This window comes from Dipodomys merriami, unplaced genomic scaffold (genome assembly GCF_024711535.1).
Source record: "Dipodomys merriami isolate MVZ:Mamm:240054 unplaced genomic scaffold, mDipMer1.0.p SCAF_6, whole genome shotgun sequence".
Classification (NCBI taxonomy): Eukaryota; Metazoa; Chordata; class Mammalia; order Rodentia; family Heteromyidae; genus Dipodomys; species Dipodomys merriami.
In genome coordinates, this window is record NW_027206179.1 from 39,671,672 (window position 1) to 39,695,510 (window position 23,839).

The following is a 23,839-nucleotide window of genomic DNA, read 5'->3' on the forward strand; positions in this document are numbered from 1 at the left end:
GTATAATACCTCCTCTCCATTAAAGGAACAAAAGTTCTCGGCTGGTTTCTTTGGCCTCTGTTGCTGGCTCAGAGAGTTTTATTGTTTGATGGAGTAGATAAAATTCCCCTGATACTTCCTACTGACTCTAAATTTGGAATATACGTACAGTATTCTTTTTTGGCTTTATTGTTTCCGAAACCATCTATTTAAGTATAGTTGTAAAGCTTAAACGGAAAACTGTTATTGTGGCTAAGAATAATATGTATAATGGAAGAGGAGATTAGATTTCATTACCATCTTCATGACCATGCAAAACTCAGCGTTCCCACAAAGTTCTTGTGGCTATTAGCTACCGTCCCAGTAAATATACAGTTGTTACTTCTAGTGATCTGTAAATGGAGAAAAGAATTTACTTTTGAAATTGAGGGGGCCTACCTAAACACCAGATGCTTAAGACAATGGACCTATCAGGTGAAGTCTATTGCCTGTTATTGATCACAACAGAATGGTCTCATGCCTGATTCTGTTGCATCTGTAAGAGAATGAAGATTTTCCTGGACTTTGGATTCTGACATTTATGAAGTACAGAAAGTTGGTACCCTTTGATAGGCTACAAGCTTTGACTTGCTGTTTGTTTTCCTTTTATAGTGTATTAGGAAAAGTCTCTCTCTCTTCTCTCTCTCCCTTTCTCTCCCCCTTTCTCTCCCCCTTTCTCTCTCTCCCTCCCTCCCCCCCCCCCCCCCGGTGCCAGTGCCAGTTCTGAGGCATGAACCCTCTCTCTCTTTGGTGCCAGTGCCAGTTCTGGGGCATGAACCCAAGGCCTGGGTTCTGTACCTGAGCTCAAGGCTAGTGTTCTACCAATTGAGCCACAGCTTTACTTCTGGCATTTTGGTGGTTCATTGGAGATAAGAGTCTTTAGTGCCCAGACTGGCTTTGAACTACAAATCTTTTAAACTACTCAGCCTTCTGAGTAGTTTAGGATTACAGGCTTGTGCCGTGCCACCTGGCCAGAAAAATCTTTTATTAGTATCACAGATATTTATGGGTTGTGAGACATGCTATCAAAGTCACTCAGTTGAAGCCCCATGTACAACATGTATAACATGGAAATCAGTGGTTGTGCCATTTGAATTATTTTTTAGAACAGTAGAATTTAGGATCCTGTGCTGTGTTCATGATTTTTCCTCAGCTTAATATCGCCATTTTCTACTTCCTGCATCACTATTTTATGTCTACTGATAACTCTGACTCTCAGAATGCCTGCCTTGTTTGTATCCACCGGTTGGAAGAAGCCATTCTATTTTCTATAGCCAAAACAAATTCATTTCTTTTCATTTGAATTGCTGTACTTTTGCTAAAACTCTGTTTTCAAGTTATTCCCTTAGCCTTAAGTGATAGATCCAGTTGAACTTAACAAAGATACTATTACTCAAATATATTTTAGACTACAAACCATGGCAAAGACACATAATTGAATCAAATGCTAATATCCTGTCCTGAAGTTTAAATCAGGGTCTCATTTATACCAGGCACTTATATACCTTTGACATACATCCTTAGTCGTTGTAATATTTACTTCAGCATTAACTACATACACTTTTGATAATATGCTAAGGTTTACATTAGTTAAAGCCCAGCTTGGATTTATATATTTTTCAGTGCTACAGTTAAGGCTTTGGGAGATGGGAAGGTGTTCAGGAAATACTTGTTGCAATGAATTCAGTTGTATTTGTCTTAAGTTACTGTTCCTCTTTATAAGACATTGAATAATTGATGAGCTAGGAAGGATGGCTGTTTTGTGGGCTACACCTTGTAAAGTCAGGATATTTGAGTTTACTTTGCCTAGCCCATTTCCATAGCTTGTCAGATAACTACCATTAAATTGCTTTTAAGTTACTCACTGGTCCTTGTATTTTAGTTTTAGACTGGGTTACCTTTTGTTGGAAGATTTTTACTTTGTCTGTACTTGTCTTAATTTTGCTTTTTCTTTATGGAGAGTTAATAATCCTCTTATATTCTGCTCTTCTCTTTTCTCATCTGTTAATATCAATCTGATTTAACTCTTGCCTGAAGATCTGTCAGTGTGTTCTCACCCCTCACCTCAGGGAAAATACCCCTAAACTTGGTTTGATTAACCATGGGCTGAGGAGGGCGGGGCAGGGGGAAGGGGGAATCCATTTCTTCAGTTGAAGTTTGCAAAAAGATCCAGTCAGATCACAGAGATAAAAGTTATAGTGACAACCATGGATGTTCCTGCCCTTTGCCAGAAATAGCAATCTAGATACTGATCTTGAACAAAAGTATGTCTATGTTCATCTGCACTGAAAACATCTTGTATTTTAGTCATGGTAAGAAAGAGAATTCAGCTTGCAGTGTGGAGCCTGGAAGGCAGAGGGAACTGGCTGGGGGAGGAAGGAAAATTAATGCAGAAGAAAGGGAGAAAATTGTGCCTTTTCCTTATTCAGATAAATTTGTAAAATTGCATCCAGTGATACTTAGATAGATAGATAAAGATCTATCTATCTATCTATCTATCTATCTATCTATCTATCTATCTATCTATCTATCTATCTATCTATCTATCTTTGTATAAAAAGCTTTCTTATACTTTTTTTCCCCCCTGCAACTGGAAGTAACTGCACAAGAAAAGGACATTTTGCAATTAGAAAGTCCAATCTGGAAATATGGTAAGCTATTTTTATAGCATCATGTATGACTATATTTTTGTTTGAGTTTCTTTTGTTTTTTTACAGATTTGCAACATGACACTTTAAAAATTCTTCAGTTTTATCTTTTTTTTTTTTTTTACCTGTAGCTCTTTTACAGAATTTTAGTGTGTAAAGACACATTTTATTTTTAGACAGACTCATTGAGTGACTTGGAACATCAGACTGTAGCCTATATGGTTGAAATTGCCTGTTTTAATAATTAAGTAAGACGACTTATTCTCTGCCATTCTTGGCAGAAGTGGACTAGGTGAGTAAGCCATTGGAAATAAAGAAACTTTCATGCCTATGTGTGATGATACGTATTTTCCCCCCATTGAGTAACTTAATAAAGCAGAATAGCTTTACTTGAGCGAGGACTATATAGGCTCGGGTAGAAACCAGTGTATTACCCATACCTAGGATGATGTCTTCTGCAGGCACTTCCCTAATTATTACTAGTTGAGTGAATGGTTGACTTGTTAAATAACATATGAACTGATTGCTTCATATCCTCTGACGATCTTCAAAGCACATAAGAAAAGCCATAATAGCATTGCACATTCTCTTTGGGTTGAAATTGCCTTGAGGTAAATTAGAAAACATGGCCAGCCCATAGTTAGAGAATGTCTGAATCTATAGTACCTAGGTTATCTTTTTTTTGTTGTTGTTGTTGGTCATGGGGCTTGAACTCTGGGCGTGGGCGCTGTCCCTTAGTTCTTCAGCTCAAGGCTAACCCTTTACCACTTGAGCCACAGCACCACTTCTGGTTTTCTGGTGGTTTATTGGAGATAAGAGTCTCATGGACTTTTCCTGCCCAGGCTGGCTTTGAACTGTGATTCTCAGATCTCAGCCTTCTAAGTAGCTAGCTAGGATTACAGGTGTGAGCCACTGGTGCCTGGCTAGGTTATCTATTGGAGGAGCTAGGTAAGGACATGGTAATCTCTGCTGATTTGAATGCTTAGTTTATTCCATATTGTGAAAAATCTTTGATGAGCATCATGTCAGTGACTCTTCATGACATATATGTGATTATTAATTGTGCTGTTATTCTTCCATGAGGAAATCAAGATTCTGAGTAGAGCTCTAAGAACTGTCAGCCTCTTTTATGGCTTGCTGCTTAACTAATTTATTGTTTATCTATCTATCTATCTATCTATCTATCTATCTATCTATCTATCTATCTATCTATCTATCTTCTATCTATCTATCTATCTATCTATCTATCTATCTATCTATCTATCTATCTATCTATCTATCTATCTATCTATCTATCTATCTATCGTTGGTTGCTGTTGTTTTCTAAAGGTCACAGGAAAGTTTATTAGAAAAGAAATACGGCAGAAAAAGAGAGCCCATGCTACTAGAAGGTAGTGGTTGTAGTTACAGCAGTTGCAGAGTTCGCCTTTGGGTTCTATAGGGAGAATTGGAGTCTTTGAAGACTGCTTTCTGATTGGTGGGCTTCTTTCCTGTTTCCTATAAGATTGTGGCACCAGAGATTTAATGCCCTGTCCTCATTTTCTCATTCTTTTGTCCTGGCTTCCTCCTTCTTTTGTAGTCCCTGTCCCCATTTCCTCATCAGCAGACTCCTGGCATCTGACTACTTTTCTATGAACTCATATCACTTTCTTATCTCTGAAGAGGAAACTGAACTGGAGTTAGGGAAAAGATGTATGGTTATTTTTGCTACTTGCTTCAGATATAGGAGCATTAGAGAGAAGTGGCCAACTGGATTCTTTCTTCCCTGCCCTTCCTCCCTCCCTCCCTTCCTTCCTTTTTTCCTTCTTTGCCAGTCCTGGGATTTGAACTCAGGGCCTGGGCACTGTCCCTAAGGCTTCTTTTGCTCAAGGCTAGCACTCTACCACTTGAGCCACCATGCCACTTCTGGCTTTTTTTTTTTTTATGTTTATTTGGTATTAAGGAATCAAACCCAGGGCTTCATGCATGCTAGGTAAGCACTCAACCACTAAGCCACATTCCCAGTCCCAAACTGGACTTTTTCTAGAGCCTCCTGGATCAGGATTGGTCCTAGTTGGTGGTCAGAGTACCTGAACTGCCAATAGAAGAGATGAGGCTCTTCCTAAACACACGGGGATGCAGAGGCTGCTGCTGTCCAAGGACATGCCCAGCACGCACTGAGAAGTGTGTGTGTGTATTGTATTGAGACATTTTGGGGCCTTGTCTCTGCTTTTGTGAGTCATAGCATTGAAACCCACCCCGCTGTCTAAGGACATTTACAAACTGATTTTCATTGTGGGAAATAATTTGCGTAGGCTGCCTATGAACAGTTCTTAGAAACAAAAGAAAATCCTGAACATGACCATCATCATGTTTGAGTAACTTCCAATTTAAAGTATAATGTGCAATGGTTAGATTCATACTGGGTCCCTTCTTAAAATATTAATTATGTTAGCCTAATCCACAGATATGCTAAATTGGTAGGTTTGGGATGAGGGTCAGACTTTTTTTTAGCTTATCTAATAGTCCTGTGTCCTACCTCTTATCCCTAAGCAATAAACATAGGAACTATATTTCATTGTTGTGTAGCAGAACTCCAAAGGTTTTTCATCTTACCCTCACATATTAAACAGCTTTCCTCTTTCCTCTTCCTCCAGTCCTTTGGAACTGCCATTCTGTTTTGTTTCTATGAATTTAACAATTCTACATACTTAGTATAACGGGCTTCAGTGTTTGCCTTTTGTGATTGGCTTATTTATAGAATATAATAGGGATTCCTTCCCTTGTAAGACTAAATAATATTCTACAGTGTACATACTATCTGGTCATACATTGATAGACATTTTGGCTGTTTCTTCCTCTTGAAATTATGAATAATGCTGGGGTGAAATGAGTGTACAAGGGCTCAGTGGTAGAGTGCTTGCCTAGCGTGCATGAAGCCCTGGGTTCAATTTCTCAGTACCACATAAACAGAAAAACAAACAAATAAGCTAGAAGTGGTGCTGTGGCTCAAGTGGTAGAGTGCTAACCTTGAGTAAAAGAAGCTCAGGGACAGTGCTCAGACCCTGAGTTCAAGCCACAGGACTGCCAAAAAAAGAAAGAAGGAGAGAAGAAAAGAAGGAAGGAAAGAAGGAAGAAGGAAGGAAAGAAAGGAGTGTACAAATAGCTCTTCATGACCTTCTTTTTAATTCCTTTGGAATTGTGCCCAAAGTGGGAATGATAGAGTAGTTGTACTTCACCTTTCTGAGGAAGTCCCGTGCTATTTTCCATAGCAGTTAGGCTTTTCTAATCGTACCAATAGAGTTTCAGTTTTCCATATCTTTGCTCACGTTATTACCCTTTGTGTTTTGTACATTTGTCCCCATAAATGGGTGTGTACTGTCAGGAAATAGTAGCACCCTGGCGATTCTGATGATAGGGTAGCTGTGTGAACATGGTCTCAGCAAACATTTTTGTTCAGGGTCTGCAACACTGCCAGTTTCATGGTACAAAGCTTTCTGTCTGTTGTAAGGGAATTCCTTGTTTTTGTTAAGGTAGAAGTTTTCAGGAAACCATTACTGTATCCAGTTAGCTAGTTGGTTGGGTTAAAGTTTCTTTCTAAAGAACTTTGCTTAAAAATGTTACAGTTTTGTGATTATTCTTAGTATCTCCCCTCTCCCATGGAAATTATGACAATTTTTTGAATTGTGATAAATCCATGTAAATTTAGCATCCTAACTGTTTTTAAGTGGAATTAAGTGCAGCCGCTGTTGTCATCCAAGACCATAAACATTTTTTTTGCTCACAAAGCACACTCTAATTTTTATTTAACCAATTAACTTCTCATTCCCTCCAGCCTTTGTCACCAACTTTCTACTTCTCTTCCTATAAATTTGGTCCCTTTGGATCTCTTAGGTAAGAGAAATCATTTGTTGTGTATGACTGGCGTATTTAAAATTTAGAATGTATTCCAAAATAATCTGTGCTATGTTTTGAAAACATCTCTTTGATAAACATTTACCTAGTGCCTATAACAAAAGAATACCTTATATATTGTAAATTTGTGAACTAAATCCACCCCCCCCCCCCCGCACCCCTGCTGCTATACCTTTAAAGATCCCAGAAGGCAATTTATCATTGTATTTTACCAAGCAAGATTAGCCAGGTTTGGGAATGCACACCTGTAATTCCAGTACTTGGAGGACTAGGTAAAAGAACATTAAGTTCAAGGATAGCCTGGGCTACTTAGTGAGATCTTGTGTCTTTTTTTTTTTTTTTAAGGCAGGGCTTCTTATTTGCACATGAAATAATGGTTTATTGTACAATAGTTGAGAACTTATCTCTAGAGAAATTCTATGAAGGGAAATGATTATTTAGAAAGCATTCATTTAGTGATACCTTTCCAATCTCCAGACTGTATGTAAATGTTTTAATTTAATTTCAGGAACAGAGTTGCTATTTGGTAGCATTAATCAGTGCATTGGAATCATTACTCTGAGTGATTATGCTTCATTTATTTTGTGTCAGATTGTTTTCCACACAATAATAGAGAGTAAAAGTATATCATTAATTACAGTTGAGTAGCTCACACATGTGTTGGTGTACATATCCATATTATCACACAATGAGGGAAATTGAATACAGTAAACAAGGCCAACCAAAGAGTTGATGATTCAGTTAAAAAAATACTCTGAAATACTCAGCCATTTAAAATTATGCCTTATAACAGTTTTAAATAGTGCTCAAAAAGATTCAGAGAAGCATTTTCACAGGCCAGCATCTTCTGTTTCTATGTGGAAGGCATTTTTAATAATCTGCTTGTGTCTTTCATGGTAAGAGTTTCAGTACTTTGGAATAAAGTATAGGTTCTTGCTGCTGTTGTTGTCTTTTGCCATGGGATAACTTAATTTGCAGACGTGCACCACGGAGGGGTTTATGGAATGGGCGGCCAAGTTAATTGTGAAAACAATAGAATTCTATGCTTAACGATTTTCATTTCTTTCTTTCTTGGCAAGACAGATTTTTTTCCACTTGTGGATCTGAAAAAGAGCGTTAAGCAAAGTTGCAGGATAGAAAGTCAGCATACAGAAAGAAGTAGTTCTAATATTCACTTCTATTCATTATTGAACTTGAAAAAGAAGTCAGGAAAATAATCATATACCTAGGACGCTCAAAAAAAAACAACCCCTAACAAACAAAAGTAACAACAACAACATAAAACCCAAAAATGAGGCATAAACTTAACCAAAGAGGTCAAAAGATATTTATAGTGAAAACTATAATGTCTGGTAGAAACAACAACAAAAAATCTTCCAAAACTGTAGAAAACACTAGAAGATGGAAAGGCTTTCCTTTCCATGGATCAGCAGGATTAATACTGTCAAGATGAACTTATTTCCAAAAAAGAGCTACAAGTTCAATGTTTACTCATGATGAAAAATCCAGTGATATTCATTGCAGAATTAGAAAACTCAATCTCAGATTACATCTACCATCACAAAAGACCTCAAGTAGCCACAGAAATCCTGAACAAAATGAGCAATGCCGGAGGTATCATAATACCTGATTTCAAGTTGAACTAAGAGTCATAGTAACAAAACCACAATGGTACTGACACAAAAACAGACAACCCTAGACCAGTGAAATAGAATAGAAGATCTGAAAATAAACCAACATAGTTACAGCCATCCAATTTTGACAAGGGAGCCAAAAACATACCTTGATGCAAATAAACCTTTCAGACCTTTCATCACATTATAATTATTTGTTAGACATTTAGAGAGAGTTTCTGCCAATATGCTGGGTAAGGAAGTTTTAATATCTTTATAAAGAGTTTGTGTGGGTACATGCTTGCATGTGGGTATGTGTCAGTGCTTATTTTTTCTTCTTGCTGTTTTATCAATATCTTCTTGCTACTCCTGGGAAGTAGAGGAAGCCAATGACATTTATATAAAGAGAAAAGTTTCATGCCCTGTAGTAGAAGATGAACCCATATACTTGCTTATTAAATGTAGGTAGTTTTCTGTTTTAGTTTATCAAGTTCACAGTGAATTATGGATCAGAAATACTAAACGAAATTATCTTTAATACTAGAATTACTTCCTGAGCAGGGATTCTCAATATTTGATGCAGACTGGAATCACAAGAGTATTTGAAAATATTAGCACTGTTACATGATCCCTAGAGATTGTAATTTAATTGAGAATTTGATCTGGTGTATTGACTCTGTCAATAGCTGACAGATTCAAATTGCCTGCATGGTTCTAATGTGGCAGGATTGAGAATTGTTTTAGATTCTTGCTGTTAAAAATTTTCAGTAACAGAAACTGGCAGCTATGCTTGATCTGTCAAGTATGGTGAGGGATTAAATCAAATCTAGATTTGAGGATGGGCAGATGCTATTAAACCACTTGGTAGGATCTCTGACACTCATTTGCCTATGAACTTAAGCTTGTGCAGGCCATGAGGAAGTTCCTTCCTTCCCTTTTCCTATCCTTATTACTGCCACATGTATTCAGTGCCTACTGTCTCTTCCAGCACTATTGAATACCTTGAAGCTATCAATACAGGTTAGAGTCTTTCTTGCATGTTAAGTTTGTAGAAAATGTTGGATAACTTTTTGTTGAATGGAATGGAATCACACCAAAGTCCTTGTAGCATGCTGCTGTGTGGCTCGAGTAATCTGTAGAAGTTACACTTTTTGATATACAGGAGAATTTTACTTTCTCACTTACTCATCTCTTTCCTCAGTAATATTCCAGGACATTCCAGTGTTTGCCAACCTTTTTCAAAGCTTACTACAATTGATTGTCATTTCTCCATGAATCATAAACCCAGTTGGGGCTCATCACCCAGTGAGTTTTGTTAAGATTGGATTCCACTGGGGTGATGGAGAAAAGAAGCTCTTTGATTCATGGGTTCTAAGACTGTCCTAGAAACTCTACTTGCAGATTTGCAGGTTTTTTTTTTTTTTTTTCCCAGTCGTGGGGCCTGAACTCTGGGCCTGGGCGCTGTCCCTCAGCTCTTCAGCTCAAGGCTAGCGCTCTACCACTTGAGCCACAGCGCCACTTCTGGCTTTTTTTTTTTCCTTTTTGCTTATGTGGTGCTGAGGAATCAAACCCAGGGCCTCGAGCATGCAAGGCAAGCGCTCTACCACTGAGCCACCTTCCCAGCCCCAGATTTGCAGGTTTTAACCCCCAGTATGTTTGTTTCCTTTCATAGGGGTGAGTGAGGAGAAAGCATCCTGTGTGATCGTGATCCTGTGCCAGTTTAATCAGTTCTTGAGTGCAATCCATTTTCTTGTGTGTATCAGTGCTCAGGTAATTTAGAGAGGTGAAGGAATGCTTTGTGGTAGTAAAATGTGCCTATTTAAGAGAAAAACTGTAGCATGGGGCAGGGAGGGCAGTGATTCTTTTACATAGTTATATCTAGTTTTTCCAGCCTTTCTTCCTATTGAAAATGTTCTTAAACTAAGAGTCAGCAGTCTATATTGCTGAGTTATGCATATTGTAATTGTGCTCTATTGGGAATAAAATTGGGGGAGAATGAAGATTGCAAGGTTGAGTAACAAAGCATTTCTTTTGTTTTGAGTCTTCCATGCTATTAGTGATAGGATTACATTTAAATGTGATATTGAAATAATGTTATTTAGAAACATAAGCACGGAGGACATTCTTTAGGAAAATAATCCAAGCAATGAATTCTGCTTTTACTTTGGATTTGGGGTGATTCGAGTATGGTTGTTAAGATTCTGTATTACTGCATCGCCTTCATTTGTACACTGATTTGGCTATTCTCTTTGAATATACTTTGTTTTGTGGACATGTATGTACTTGGTGTGTGGCTTCTAAGAGCTTTCATTTATTGGGGAACCTTTCAAGTGTACCAAATGAACTTCAGCGAGCAGCTGGTGTAGCTGAATTCAAGGGCAAAGCCTAACTATTGACTGTTTTTGTCCCCTTCCCCCCCCCCTCTCCCCCCCCCCACCAAATAGCTAGGACAAAGCATTTCCTTAAGCAGTGTTGAGCAGGATTTGGAACTTCCTATTCCTCAAAAAAAAAAAAAAAAAAAAAAAAAAAAAGGTCAGAGATTTACAGAAGTGCAAAGGTCAATGCAAAGGTCAACGGCTTGAGATCTCTCCTTTCTACCAGTTCTCCCCAGCTGTCCCTGGAGATGGACTCTTAAGATAAATCTCATCCTTAAAAACAGACTGACTGAACTATCCCACCAAAGGAGAAAATCAGTATAGTAGATAAGTAGCTGGTCATTTTAGTTCCTTTCAGATAATCTCCTTCCAGATAATCACCAGAAGATTCTGGCAGCATAAATACTTGCTATTTGAAAACAAGGGCATTTCCAAACTCATAGCTTACTTTGCTATTTCTAACATATTTGTTCTAGATCATCAAAGAGAAGTGATCTTGTATATGATTGTGTGTATAAGTGAGTGAGTGTTAGTACTAAGGCTCTCTCCTAGCGTTATACTCAAGGCTGCCTTTCTACCACTTGGACCATAGATGTACTTCTGTTTTTTCCTGGTTAATTGGAGATAGGAGTCTCAAAGACCTTTTCTACTCAGACTGGCTTCAAACTGCAGTCCCTAGATCTCAGCTTCCTAAGTGTAAGGCATATTAAATAGGTAGGTTTCACTAGGTAGCTGATGAGAACACCACTCGTTATTCAGACCAGAAAAGAAGCATGGTGGAGAAACATGGCTGAACAGGGATGGGGGGGTGGGAAAGAAGGGTGACCCACCTCTGGGCCAGGACTTATCTAGGTCAGGGACAGGAAGAGGTGGGGCCAGGTGGGGGAAAGGTGTGGCCACACTGGATCAGGATGTGACCTCAGGGTCTGGGACCCTCCTAGGGTCAGGGGGGGGCATGTGACCAGAGGTGGCCCAGGATGTGACCTAGCAGGAGGGGAAGGTGACTGCTTCCAGGTCTGCCAGTTACCTAGGTAACAGATACCGGGCAGAAACTTAACCAAAAGCGGGGGAGGTGTCCCTGTGTACCTTACACTAAGTAGCTAAGATTATAAGGAATGAGCTACCATTGTGGCAATTTTATATCTCTTAATTCTATGGAGATCATACAAATAGTTAAGGCCTATGAGTTGGCAAATATTAATGTATTTTTATTCTTGGTCATATTTTCACTCAGTTTTCTTTTTGATGAGGTCACACGTACTAAAGACAGAACGAGCTGAAAGACAGAAGAGAAATACATGATAAAATGTGAACAATTGAGTAGTAAAGTAGAAAATAATTTGGGATGAAAGAAAGATTTGCAGTCACATGTTTTAGTTCAATGTGTATTTTGTTTTTCTTTTTCTTTTTTTTCTTTTATCGGTTGTGGGGCCTGAACTCTGGGCCTAGGTGCTGTCTCTCAGCTGTTCAGCTCCAGGCTAGCGCCCTACCACTTGAGCCACCGCGCCACTTACGGCTTTTTTCTGCTTACGTGGTGCTGAGGTATTGAACCCAGAGCCTCTTGCATGCAAGGCAAGCGTGCTACCACTGAGCCAACCTCCCAGCCCAGTTCAGTGTGTATTTCTGTATCCCCCCCCTTCCTTTCTTCTCTTTGTTTTTTGGTGCTGAGATCTCAGGTTTACTTTCTTTGTGTGTTTGTTTAGAGAACTTGGAAGTTCACAAGAGTTTGAGCATTCTGCCTGCATTCTGTACTCTGTGATCTAAGTTTTTCTGATAGAAAATGCAGTTGTTCCTGAAGTATGGAATTGTAGTGTTTTGTGTTCTCCTCTCAATGCTTACAAACATTCTTTCTTAGCATCAATACAAAATAGCAAAACCTATCACCACAGTCAATTATAGTCTTGTCTCTAGAAGCACCATGATGGTTACTTGCACTCTCTCTTTGGACCTTAATTTCTTTTAACTAGTACTTGCTGAATCCATTTTAACTAGTATTGCTGAATCCAACAATAATTTTATTGTTAAAACTGTATGGACTATAAAAAATTTTAGTGTTTTTTAGATTAGGTTAGGTAGGTTACTGGTTGCCGTATGAAATACTGCTTATTACTTTTTTGTAACTTATTTCTGTCTGGTTTAAATGAGAAACTCATGGGAATACTGACACTGTGCAAGTTGTGTTAACAGTCCATTGCAACTAGGATTCTTTAGCTTATAGGGTGTATGTTTCCAGATTAAAACACTGTAATACTCTTCTACAACAACTTGGCTTGTCATTATCAGTAATTTTTAGTAGGGCAGTTTGTAACATGCACAATTAGTACACATGGTCGTGAACAATATGAAAAGCATCACAGCTCTGTAAACGTAATGCTGTATGTTTTATTTTCAGTTCTGTTTTGGGGTACTTAGATTTTGTTAAATCTGTTTGAGTGTATTAAGTGTGATATTATAACAATTTTAATGCTACATTGTATCAATGACCTTAACTAAGAAAATACTGGTTGTATTTCATTGTGTTTTTATTTCACAATACAATGTCTGATTGCTATTACAGGAAAAACTTAGCTTGGATTTAAGAAGAACTGAAATTAATGTAAATATATAATATTTAAATATATTAAATGTAAATATGTAAGTTAAAATATTTAAATATTATATACCAACACATATTAATTATAAATTTAATATATAACATTTGATATGTGATATTTCATATGCTTGTTAAAACTACTAATAAATTAACTTAAACATACCATCGTGTACTTTATATTTACAGTGATATCATCTGTGAATTGTTTGTTGTGATTATTGGGTCCATTTCTTAAGTTTACTAACGGCTTCACACCCATTATATGAAGTTTTATAGACTAGCACTTAGAACAGCATCAGAAGGCCTTCTCTGTTGGTCTGTCCTGTGCTCGCTCCCCCACTCCTTTGTTCTTACCCTGGAGTGCAAGCTATTTGGGATTGAACTGTTGTGAAAACAAGTCCTTGTGCTCTGGTTCTTTGCTAGCTTTTCTGAGCATAGAGTCTGCACTGGTATTCTCTATGTCTCTCTTCCTTCCATTGATTTTTCCTTTAGGTGGAGATTTTGGCACAGGTGCTACATAGGCCAGTCTGGCCTTGAACTTGCTATCTTTCCTGCCTCAGCCAACTGAGTGCTGGGATTTGCTGATGTTACAATTGTGTTCCACCAGACTCAAGGTAAATTATATGATTTAAAACAAAAAAGTAAGTAAACAAAAAAATGAAACAGCCCCTCCCCAACTTTCTTTGGGCTGTTCTCTCCTTCTCTTTTGCCTTTCAGGTGGAAAGTTCATTTAAGCTCTCTTCCACTCCATCTCCACCCCAGCCACTGCTAACCTCAGTGGTTTCCTGAGTTGTCTTATTTCACTTTTGCTTTCGCACTTGACATGGTGGATAGCTTATGTCTTTGATTTATTTTACTGTTTTCCTCAGTTCCTTCTTATGCTGTTACTGTTCCTCGCCTCATTTTCCCTCCCTCCCTTCCTCCTTGTCAGAAATTTATTCTTCACAGTTCTCTCATGGCTGGAAGTCTGAGATCAGACCATGAGCATGGTCAGGTTTGTTTGGTGTGAAGTTTCTTTTCTGGGTGGCAGGGGTCAGCTCTTCCTGTGTCCTCACATGGGGAAAAAGAGAGTGACAGATCTCTGAAGTGTGACCCATCCTTCTCCCCCTCTGACTTATTTTAGGGTTCGAACGCTGGGCCTACAATTGAGCTACATTGATCTCCTTAATAAGGACACTAATTCTGTTGTTGAGGGTACCACCCACATAACCCCATCCTAGCCCCAAACGCCTCTTCTCCTAATACACTGGAAGTGAAATTTTCAGTATATGGATTTTAGAAAACATGAACATTCAGTGTGTTACAGAAGAAAGATGGAAACCTTTTTCTTCAGTGCTTTGTGTTTGCTGTAGGAAGGTTTAGAATTTCAGCAGGGTGCACAAAAACTGGACATAGCATGGTGTTAGGTCACCACAATGCCAATAGGAATCTTCTCTTTTCTGAAACACTTATTTTCTTCTGACTGTTGCTCGTTAATCTCATGTAAGAAGTCTCTCCTGCATGCTTCTCAGGTCGGCATTTGGAAGTTTCATCTCTTTTCCTCCCCCTGTATTTCTTTCATAAGTGTGTTCGTTTATTTCAGCAGCTTCAGATTCTCTCATACAAACGTGAGACCTCAAGTCACTAACTTCACTTTTTTCCTGAGTGCTACAAGTAGACAGCTTCTACTTGACTATTTCCCTTTGGCTATAATATATATTAGTATATATTTATATATACAAACATGTGTATGCGTGTATCTATCATACATACACACATACATATATATACATGTCAAACAGGTTCCCAGCCGTGTTCCTTCCTCTCTTATTTTTATTAATGAATCTTTGACCACTAGGTACTAAATCCTTCAACCTGATGATCAGCCTTAAGACATTATTATCTCCTACCTTTTTATCTCTCATTAGTCATCAAGTCATACTGATTTCACCTTTTTTAACAGCACTCTTTATTTAGTTCATTTTTTATTAGGTCATTTTTATCATCATAATTGGACTCTTTCTGTATCATATGCATTCATATTCTAAACTATTGGGAAAGATGCTAAAATCTTAAGTATGGTTATGCCTTTTTTTTCTTTTTGCTTAGAAGACAATGGCTACCCATAATGTATGATCTAACTTATTAGATGGCTCACATTCTGTCTGTGCACCTGTTTACTCTTTGGGGGAATTTTTGGCGTCTGGGACCTTGTACTGCTTCTTGGTGCTGCCCCACCTTTGCATATGCTGTGTACTCACCACCTATTTTATGTCATCTGAATTCTCTCTTCAGGCTTTTACTGAAGTCTTACCACTGTTGGTTCATACTACTCTCTACACACTGAGTTGTTTTATTTTCCTGGTGTAATAGAGAACTTCTCCTACAATGCTTAGTGTGTTGGATATATATTATTTGTTAAGATGTACATCTACCCTATTATATTGGCCCTCTTTGAGCACTAAGCCCGTATTCTTCATTGTATGAGCAGTCCTGACTCTAGTTGCTGATACAGAGTAGGCGTACTAAAAGAGACAAAGTAGTACTAGTAGCTAATCGCAAAGGAAAGTGACAGAGGAAAACTAAAATTTTATATATATATATATATATATATATGTTAAATATTTTCTAAAAACATAAGCTTACACTTTTTTTTTTAATGGGGCAAATTTGGGATATAGTGCCTGAGACTTTTTTCCACTATGGATCCACAAGTAGAGTTCAGTGTTTGTTCTCAAAACCATGTTCTTTCTCATTCTCAGTATTGCCTTTTTTTTTTTTTTTCAACAGGCAAAAACTTAAAGACATTTGTGAATCTTTTCCATTGTAATATAGTTTTAATGCTCACATCTTCAGTGACAACTTTAGAAAATTATTGTTTATAGTAGACTCATCTTTCGGATATTTTAAAGCAGTGTATTGTTTATAGAAACAGAATATGCTACGTTTCCTATTCCTCTTTCACTTCCTTATGTACTACATCACTTAAATCACATCACTTATCAATATTGCATAAACAGGTGTAGGATGAAAATATTATTATTATTGTTACTACTATTACTACTACTACTACTACTTCTACTACTACTACTACCAGTCCTCGGACTTAAACTCAGGGCCTGAAAACTATTGCTGGGCTTCTTTTTGCTCAAGGCTAGCATTCTACCACTTCAGCCACAGCGCCATTTCTGACTTTTTCTGTTTATGTGGTACTGAGGAATTGAACCCAGGACTTCATGCCTGCTAGGCAAGCACTCTAACCACTAAACCACATTCTAAAAAGTATTATTAAAGGTGGGTCTCAGCCTGGTGTTGTGGCTCAAGTCTGTAATCCAGGCTACTTGGAAGAGTGAGATCTGAGATGGAAGCCAGCTTGGGCAGGAAAATTCCATGAGACTCTGATCTCCAGTAAATCACCAAAAAGCCAAAAGCAGAGTTTTGGCTCAAGAGGTAAAGGGCTAACCCTGAGCAAAGAAGCTCAGGGACAGTGCCCTGAGTTCAAGCCCTGGTATATTCTCTGTCTGTCTGTCTGTCTGTCTGTCTGTCTGTCTGTCTGTCTGTCTGTCTGTCTCTCTCTTTGTGCATGTGTCTCTGTCTTTCTCTGTTTCATACACGTGGGCACATATACCCACACATGTGTCTTAGAGGATGAGAGCAGAGGTTTTCAGGCTGTTCTGAGAGGAACTAGTTGGAAAGAGTCCAGGTGCATCAGTCAGTATGATTTACACAGGAACTGGGGGAGGTCATTGGTTCAGCTAGACAAGTTGGTTAAGTGAATGTTGGTTTAAACGATCCTACCATGTTTGTCAGATTGATGCTAAAGGCATGTTCATCTCTATTACTTGGCATTTTGGTAACTAGAAGGGCTTAATACATACTTGCCTACCTTCTCCCAACATCGTTTATAAAAATGTTAAATTAGACCACTTTGAGGTCCTGTCTCCTCAAAGTCTTGATGCTTATATGTCCAATTCTGTCATTTATCTGCTTCTTTAGCCACAGTGAAGAGTAATTTTTTTTTTTTAAGGAGTCCTTGGTTTCAGTTTGCAGTCTGTTGGCTTTTTGTCTTTATGACAAAATGCAGACTATCAGCTTGTAAGGAGAGTGCATTTCCCTCGGTAGCTGTTTTCAGCCGGTGGGGAGCAGCAGGCTGAGGGATGTCGTTCATCTCCTGGTGACCTCGAAACAGGAAATGGCCTGGGTCAGAATTAGAACCTTCAGGAACATATCTCCTAGAGACCTAACCTTCATTCACAGTGCCATACTTCCTGAAGATTCCACCACCTCTCAGTTCCATAGGCTGGTCATTAAGCTTGGAATGTTTGGGCTATTGGTGGGTCTTGCTGATCGCATATAGCATACTGTCATTCTTAAAGCTGGGCTGCAGTCTGTTGATGGCTATCAAGTAGAATAAAGCTCAGCCATATTATGTGATTAGGTTTTTGGTTGGTTGTCCATGTAGCTGGGATCAAAGAGGTGCATCATTGTAACTAGCTTGTTGGTTGGGGGGGGGGGTCGTGGATCTTGCTAATTGTGGCTTTCAAGCCACAGTTCTTACTTTTATTTTTTTGTATAGCTGGGATTGGAGATGAAAGCCACTGCAGCTGGCTATACTTTTCTTAATAAAGAACAAGGAGATTATCATTCAATTCTATACAGGCACAGTTTTTGTCTTACATGTATGCTTTGATTAAAAAAATAACCTATTTTATTTTCAGAGGTTTTTTTTATCTAGTCAAGCAACATTTTTTTTTATTGTCTTTGGAGTACTTTGCAAGGTTACTCAAATTCTTTCTTGGCAGGATTATTATTAATGTATACTTGAGCTGCTCAACTTTGAAGGTTTCTTTGTATTCCTTGATAGAACGACCCTCATTCTAATTTTTGAAATGCAGTTAGTTTATGTATGTAACTGCTCACCCCTCATCCCCTTCCCAGGGCCTGATCTTTTTGATGCTTAGCAGGCATTTGTCTTGGGCTATCCATAGGGTCATCAAAATGGTCTTCAAAGAACCTATGGTTTATTTGTGTGAAGTTGCACATTTCCTTTAAAAAAATAATAACTTATGACCTTTATTATAATCTCTCAAGACCAGAGGGATAATACTGTTCAATTTGAGAGTACTCTTTTTCCAGTGAGTAACTGACCGTAATTTTTCTGTAAGTAAAACCCAGAGAAATATATAATGGATGAATTGTATCACATTAGATGGTGTTTCCTTTCAATATCCCAAAGTATCATTAAAAAACAGTAGCTCAACAGAAGTGGGGGGAGAAAGGGTGAACTAATGCAGCAGTGATAACTCACTAGACACTATGTTGAAATGAATTCTACAACTTTTGGGAGAGGGGGTGTTGGGAGGGAAAAAACTAGGAGAAATCGAGGGAAGAGGGGACAGTGTTCAAAAAGAAATGTACTCATTATCTAATGTATATAACTGTAACCGCTTTGCATATCACCTTTATAATAAAAAGAAAAAAAAAGGAAGTGGCGCTGTGGCTCAAGTGGTAGAGCGCTAGCCTTGAGCTGAAGAACTGAGGGACAGTGCCCAGGCCCAGAGTTCAAGACCCACAACCGAAAAAGAAAAAAAAAAAAGAAATAAAACCAGTAGCTCATAGTTTGGCTCTACAAGATTGTCCAATATAATATGTATTTGAGTTATTAATGCCTGTTGTTATTAATAAAGGGGATTTTTTATGGATAAGGCAAAATAGACCAGACTTGTAGAGCAAGGAACTTAGTAAGAAAGCTGATATTGACAATACTTACTATTTGCTTGAGTCAACTTTGTGAAACTCATATAGTACCATGTAAAACCGTTGGGTTTTATGTTTCTTTTTCAAATCGACATCCTCTCAGTATAACCTGCAGCCCCGCAGGCCTTACAAAGCATCCAAAATGACCCACATTTTCTAAATATGCCCTTACCTGCTCATGCATCCATCCCCTTTTCAAGTCTTCCCTAATGCTTTTAAGTCTGGGTCCCATGAGCCATCTTAAGTGCCTGAGAATCATTGCATTAGCTAATTACCATGAAGAGCCCTCTCTGTCTCTGTCTCCTACTTGCTTATAGGCTCCTCTACATTAGATCCCCAGAAGGCTCATCTGGCTCAGTTTAACTCCTCTAACAGTCCTAATTTTGTGTGTTGAGAGAGAACATTTAGATCTTTGTATATTATCAGCCCTTGAGGAGGGGAAAGGATATCCCTTCAGGTCACACTTGATAGTCAGAGGTCCAATCCATGTTGCTATGCCCTTCTCCTCACTGAATTCCAGCACTGTATTGTGGGCTCAGAAAAAGGGCATTTATCCAAGAGCAAGGACACAGAACTCTTATTTTCTGTCTCTGGTGTCTGAATTTACCCACTTACCTACACCAAAGTGTGGAAAATGCATCATAAACAGAACTCCTGCACTGAAAAATAAAGTTCTTCATGCGAGTGGATGCCTTTGGGCTTATTAGGTTTCCATGTGGTTTTTAGTCTCCTATCTTGCAAGTCCTCAGCAAGTTGTTGATATGTATGACTGTCCACATATATTACCTCATAATAAAGGTTTAAATGATGAAATAGTTATCTGGGCAACTGACATTTAATAAATGGGTGATGTGTATATGTTTGTGTGTGCGTTTGTATGTGTGTATGCATGTAAACAATTTTACTGTGTGTATATCTGCCATTATGAATGTGCATATAAATTAGACATTGAACAGTATAAAGTATATTTAAATGGATGGATGAATACATATATTTCTAAGTTCATAATTATGAATAAGTTATATGTATGAATCAAGTGGTGGTATATCAGAACATGTGTAGGTATATGATGAGTCAGAGGGCTGGGAAGGTGGCTCAGTGGTGGAGCACTTGCCTTGCATGCATGAGGCCCTGGGTTCGATTCCTCAGCACCACATAAGCAAAAAGCTGGAAGTGGCACTGTGGCTCAAGTGATAGAGCACTAGCCTTGAGCTGAAGAGCTGAGGGACAGCGCCCAGGCCCAGAGTTCAGGCCCCACGACTGGACCCAAAAAAAAAAAAAATTAAAAAATATGATGAGTCAGACATAGCAGTAATTACGTACATGTGTGAATCGAAGGGTAGTGGAATTGTATGTATATGAATGACTCTAATGTAATGTTTATTTAGGTATGAATCACTTTGACAAGTATCACATGTCTATATTTGTGTATTTGAATATGAATCAGTTGTTTATGTACATTGGACTCAGAATAGTGTAATGGGAAAATATAGTATAAATAAAACAGTATGACTGTGTTATGAAACTTAGTAAAATGTGAGACTCTTGATCTAGCCTTTTAATATTCCAACTTTCCATGTGTCTATGTGTTAGTCTTTAGAGGGGAGAGACATGATAATGCTTAATTTCATGATTGTTTCTCTGAACTAAATAAATAAAGTAAAAATGTTTATAATTATTATTATTAAGGGCCCAACAATTCATTGGTGATGCTATCAAAACTGAAATTTCTAAATCATGAATTTACAATCTCTTGTCTCATTTTCTTAAGACCACATAAATATACATTACTTACTTGAAAATGATTTTGTGAAATTCCTTTGTGGACATGTATATTGTACAAAAGGTTTCTTTGTGATATTTCTGGGTTTCTTGAGTGAAATAATAATTCCCGCCTCCTTTCCCCTTCCCCCTTTTTCTCCTCCTTATCTTCTTTGTGCTGGTACAGGGGCTTGACTTTAGGGTCTGTGTGATGTCTTTTAGCTTTTTTGCTCAAAGTTGGAGTTTTGCCCTTTGAGTCATAGCTTTTTGGTTGTTATTTGGAGCTAAGTGCTGCCATGGCTAGCTTCGAATTGTGATCCTCAGATCTCAGCCTTGTAAGTAGCGAGAATTACAGGCATGAGCTACCAGAACTCTGATTGAATGGAATTCTTAAAGGCCACATTGGTGCCTGCTTTGCTTCTGTGGACAGTGAGTACCTGCCACAGGCACAGTGTTCAGGAAATGCTTGTGAATGAACAGATCTCCGGAATGTCATTTCCAGACTCACCTTCATAAACATGCTTGCATCTTCTCTAAAATTTTTTATCATGTTTTGGTTGGGACCAGTAAACAGAGATGGTTTTCCTGTCAATATGGTGGCAAGATTTCAATGCTTCTTACATGCTGGTTGCAATTGTGACAGAGTGTGAGGAGTACTGGGAATGGAGTGTCTGATTTTCCTCTCTTTTGGAGGAACCATCTTAAACCACTGAACCAAACTGTTTCATTAGCTCTATGTCATAAGGGAGCTTTGTCCCCGGGCATAAATCTTGTGTCCATAGGGCACTGAAGCAGTTAATCTAAATGCTGTCTTGGAATCAAAGTGCCATGTGGACAGTAACACCGAGTTATAACACTGGAACATCAGAAGAACCTGCTTCTTTTCAGAATGTTCTCTTGCTAGTATGGCGTAATTACAAAAGGAAGTAAAAAAAAAAACTTTTAAGGAAAATAAAGACTAAAATAAGAATTAGTTAGGTAATACAGAATCTCCCCCCCTTTTTTTTAGATTGCATGAATGCCTTACGCTTCTTTTTGAATTTCAAACTATTGGAGCGTTAGTCACTAACAGCTTGCTGGAATAGTAAAAAATGGTCTTTTAAAGGCCATCTGTCATCTCATGTAGATTAGTAGTGGTAATTAATTTTTACACTACACTTTAGGTTGGTCTTATTTGTGGTAATGATGTAGTAAGCATGGGAATTAAGACTTTAAAACTTTTTTTTTTTTTGTCTTTTTCCCATTCCTCTCCTCTCTTTTTATTTCTGACCTTGACAAGTTTGTACAGGGGGGGGTTACAATTTAACCTGTCCATCTAAGTTTTCAGTGCTTTTTAATAAGTTACCCCTTCCATCATTTTCCCCTTTCTCTTCTGTCCCCTCACACCTCAATCTCATTCACTTTTCCTACTTCCTTAATCACATATGTGCATGGAGCATTTTGTCTGTATTTGTCCTCTGATATTGCTAATATTCTTAAGGGAAGTTTTGGCCCCCAAGCGAATGAAATTCGGATGTGTTATGTAAGGTTCTCAGCAGTGTTAATGTCCTTGAAGTTTTGCACAGGAAATTATCATGTAGTCTGAATGCTTGATGTTAGCTTTCGGTGATCTCTTTTATTTTAAGTTCTTTTAGGGTATTCTGAATTGTTTGCATGAAAAATTCGTGCTACTTAGAATCTCAGAAACAAGACTTCTGGTCAAAATGAAAGTAAATATTCACATTAAGGGGTGATGGGGTAAAGGAAAGGAAAAAAAATGTCTTCCACCAGAGCAGACTGCATTCGTGTTCTGCCAACTGGCCTGTTTGTGAGAACTAGTGAAGTCATCAAGCCTGAGCTATTTTAATACCCTGACACGGGTGCACCAAGGCAGCTGGAGGTGCTGCACACAGGAAGCTCAGAGAGCTTTTCAGAAGCAGCAAATTTCCCTGCTGACTGACAGACAGCGTCACGGTTTTGCATAGGCTGAGCTGCTACCATCTCCAAGAAGGGGGAGGGCTTGTGAAACCACCCAGCCAGGAGGAGGGGGGGAAACAAGATCTCTTCAGAGGTGATCTGCAGCCCTGACTCTCAGTGTCAGGAGACTAGACCTGTCCCACAGGTTAGGAGACCATGGCTAGGGAATATGGTATGAATAAAGCTGGAGACGAAACCTTTTGTTTATAATAATATTTCTCCTTTTCTTCCCCTTTTTTTAAAAAAAAAACAACTGCAGAAGGTCAGAAGTGCAAGGGCTGGGTTCTGCTGACACAACCCTGTAGCAGATTATAAGCGAAAGAGAGGAAGTGGGACATAGATCTCGTGTAATTTATCAGCATATTGAAAACCAATAGAACACTGTGTGGGATGGTAAATTACATCACCAGGACCCCAAAGTGGGAGGGGATACATGCAAATGGCTTTTTAAATCCTTATGAAAATGAGGTACCACTTGTAAAAAACTGTTGTGTATCCTGAATGCATTCTAATTTTCTGACTGAAATGTGCCTTGTGGATTCTGTGACCAATAATCCTGAAGAAAAGTATAAATAAATATTTGATTCATTATAGATTCATCTACTGGATGCTGTTTTAACCATTGGTGAAATGATCTAAAAGTCTACAGACAGCCTTGTCCCTTTTGAGACGCCGAAAAAGTCCAGATACATCAACCGACAGAGGTAAATTTAGAATTAATGGGCTATGAAGATTAGAGTGTAAGAACTGGACTCTTTTTAGCTTTACCATAGAGGATTATTCTAGAAGTACTCTCCCATAAGAAGAAGCTTCTCACGGTATGAATAAAGCAAAGCAGACACTCCTGTAGCCCTAGTACACTTGGCTCAGGACTGTGAAGGCTGCTGGGATTCAGCCCTGATTTAGCAATGACAAGCCAGAGACAGGAAGCTGCCTTGTTTATTAGAAATAGGCTAACCACAGTCTGAGCCTGCTGAGGAAGATGCTGGGGGTACTTTCATTCTGAATAGCAAGCTTGAATAAAAAAAAAAAAATTGTTTTCTTCTTAGCATAGCTGCTTATCACTAAAGGCTTATATAGTCTTTTGTTCTTAAAATTCAAAGGGGGCAGCCTTTATATTCTTATTCAGAACCAGCTAAAAGTTATGCAGAGCTACCATAGAAAGTTGAGATATGAGGGCTAGCAAAGAGGCTCAATGTAGAGTGCTTGCTTTGCATGCATGAGGCCCTGGGTTCAATTCCTCAG

At 38.4% G+C, this 23,839-nt stretch overlaps 1 protein-coding gene across 7 annotated transcripts in view; it reads left to right on the forward strand.

Annotated features, from left to right (window-relative positions):
• LOC138814056 (Krueppel-like factor 12) overlaps window positions 1-23,839 on the forward strand; it is a 713,678-nt gene that overhangs the window by 378,931 nt on the left and 310,908 nt on the right. For 3 of the 7 annotated variants that reach the window (XM_070002850.1, XM_070002849.1, XM_070002848.1), the window contains exon 2: window positions 23,189-23,298. The exons of the other annotated variants lie outside the window; for them this stretch is intronic. The gene's annotated coding sequence lies outside the window, so the exon portion shown is untranslated. The remainder of the gene's footprint in view (window positions 1-23,188; window positions 23,299-23,839) is intronic. 7 annotated transcript variants of the gene reach the window in all.